Here is a 3,118-nt window from a genome sequence, read left to right on the forward strand (position 1 = left end):
AGGCCACTGCACTCCAGTCTGGGCGACAGAGTGAGACTCCAACTCAAAAAAAAAATTTAAAAAAAGTTCACATGTTTTATGTACGTTGTCATGTGTGTATATCCTCTACAATTGGTTGTGCTTTTGTGTACTTTGCAGTACTGTGTAAACACATAAGTACAGTATCTTTATTTCAAGCCCAGGATGTCTGAAAGCAAGTATAAAAGCAGTAATGGAGCTGGTATAGCTGATTGTGTTAGTTGAGTACCTAGGGTATGTAGGGGACTTATTGTACTATTTTTCCTCCTAAGGCTGGCCTGCCTTAGTTTGAAGGGACATCAGCTATAAAAGCGAAGAGATGACCTCTTGGCTCTATAGCAGTTGTTTCCAATCATAACGTTTTAACCTAATGTGGTCCACAAAGCCTAAAATAATCACTCTGGCCATTTATGGAAAAAGTTTACACCTGCTCTAGAGCCTCTGAAATTATTTTAGTGTGAAAGGTCTGTTTTCCCTTCACCAGATGGGGGTAAGGTGTGGTTGCTAGTTTTATGCTTCTAGTCCTTTAGAGAGGCTTCCCTTGCTGAGTTTAGGGGCATGGATCTCACTTGTGTGGCAGAGGTGCTGAGGTAGTGGGTGTGAAATGCAGGGGGTTGTCATAGTTCAGTGCTCCTATACTTGATAGGGGATCTAAAATCCGTTTCAGAAACTTTATCTCTTAAGGACACTTCCTGCTAGCAGCAACTTTTCAGTCAGACTCAAGCTTTATCTTTCCTTATTTTAGTGATTGATATTCCCTTTCAGAACCAAAGTTAAAGTACTTCAAAAAAATCCACAGGATAGGTTGCGTTAATTGTGAGGCAGGATATGGGAGGAAGGCTGTCTTATAATCTTGGGCTAATATCCTTAAATGGTTACTTCTTCACTCTGTGAGACAGCTAAGAAACCTACATTCTCAAGTCTTAAGTTTCTCCCCCATAAAATATTAATGTTAATACAAAGTTCTTAGATTGGCTGGGGACAGAGACTCATGCCTGTAATCCCAGCACTTTGGGAAGCTGAGGCAGGAGGATTGCTTGAGCCCAGGAATTCAAGACCAGTCTAAGCAACATAGGAAGACCTCGTCTTTACAAATCAAAAAATTTGCCAGTGGCTTGTACCTGTAGTTCCAACTACTTGAGAGCTTGAGGAAGGATTGCCTTGGCTCAGGTGGTTGAGGCTATGGTGAGCCTTGATTGTCCCACTGCATTTCAGCCTAGATGACAGTAAGATCCTGACCAGAAAAAAAAAAAATTTGGGGTTGTGCTGATGGTGAAATGTGTCTGGCAAAATGGTACAGGCTTAACAGGGCAGCTATCAGAAAACTCCCACCCCACCCCCTACTGACATGGTCCAGGTTTTCCTGCTTGGCTCTTTGTCCAGACTTATTCCCAGGTCTTGCAACATATTTGGGTCATAGACTTTTTTGAGACTTGATTAAAATTGTGGACCCATCCTTACCTTGCATAGTTGCAAAAGGTTCACAGTCCATGGGGGCATAACTGCTTCAAACAGGCCGTTTGTCTTTCTCCTGACTTTTGCCACAAGCTTCCTAGGAAGATGCCTCTCCCATCTTCCCAGCCTTGTTCTACCCCTAGACTGTTTCTTCCTGATTGATTGACACCTTTGGAGATACCAGCTCAAAAGAAATAGTCTCAGCTCAGACCAGTCATTGAGCCTGCTGGTTTGAATCACTTTTTTTCCCAGGAGTGTTTTACTAACTGCTGTAAGCCCTTTGATATGCTGGGCGATTTGGCTAAAATTAAAGACTGCTTTAAGCCCATCTCTCATCAAGAGACTTCCCTCTCCAAGCTTGGGGCGACAGATCTCACCTGGGTGGTAGGGGTGCTGAAGCAGTGGGTGTGTGAAATGTGTTATCATAGCTCAGTGCTCCTGAATGTGGTAGGGGATCTGGGATCATTTTAGGGAACATTCTATTTGTAGAAATCCATAAGGAGAACCTGAGTAAAGTTCTGGAAGGAAGCAAGGACAGCTGCTGTGGGACTCAATGCCTATAACCCATTCACCTGGAGCCTCCAGCCCTGGATGTGGCTCCTTCACCAACTGCTATAGCACAACCACTTGCTCAACTTGCCCTTCCTTCTCCAAAAGCTCCTGCTTCCACAAGGGATTTTATCTATGGGCTGCAGACTCAGGTGAAAAGAGTACTCTCTAGTTTGTGAATATGGTCTCCACAGTGCAGGCCCAGAAGTCTGTACCAGTTCCAGCTAGCAAAAAAGCAAATACCCTTTGGCCCTTTGTTGAAACTTTACCTGGAAAAGTTTTTCCATTTCAGTCTTTCATCTTTTATTAGGCACCTCATGCTCAGGGACAGCAAAAAAGCTTCCAATTACTGCCAACTCCTAATGATCTGTCTACCTGGAATGTGTTTCAAACAGCTGCTCATGTATCTACACCCTCTTTCTCCCATTTCATCCTAGGCACTTAACTCAGAAGCAGAAAATTCCTGAGAGTTGTATCCAGAGTTACCAAGCTCTCAGCTATCAAACCTGCTTCAGTCTCATTTTCTTCTTGTAAATTAATCATTTGAAGCCCCAAGTGTCAGTGCCTGAGAGGTCTAAGATATGCTCTCATGTCATTGATAGAACATGAGACTAAAGCTCAGAGGGGAAAGGCTAGTCTGTGGTCAGTTGCATTATGTAGACCCCAGGCTCCAGTCTCCTAGCCAGGCATTCTTTCTTATGGTTGAAACTGGTAAAGGCCTTTCTACTGGAAGAAGGGGCATAGAGCTTCGTGCTTATTCATTCAGCAAAATACTTGATTGCAGAGAGCCCATGAATTTTTTATTTTTATTTTTTATTTTTGCTTTTTAAGGTTTAAGGAATAGGCCTTCACAGTCTCTCAAGGAGTACGGGATGGCTGTGGTCAACTGCTGTCAGTTCAGGCTGTGTTGCCTGGATGTTATTTTGCTTCTGAAAGCTTTATTTTTGCTCCATATTTAATTTAAACAACTACAGAATTAATGTTGAAATACATTCCCTAATGGTGATTCCTTTCACAGACAATAATTAATGGTTTTTTCTTTTGGGGAGAGGGCAGGCATACAAGATAAGAGGTTTGAAACACAAAGGCTTCAGGA

Source organism: Carlito syrichta, unplaced genomic scaffold, assembly GCF_000164805.1.
Source record: "Carlito syrichta isolate Samal-C Ts95f unplaced genomic scaffold, Tarsius_syrichta-2.0.1 Scaffold302579, whole genome shotgun sequence".
Lineage (NCBI taxonomy): Eukaryota > Metazoa > Chordata > Mammalia > Primates > Tarsiidae > Carlito > Carlito syrichta.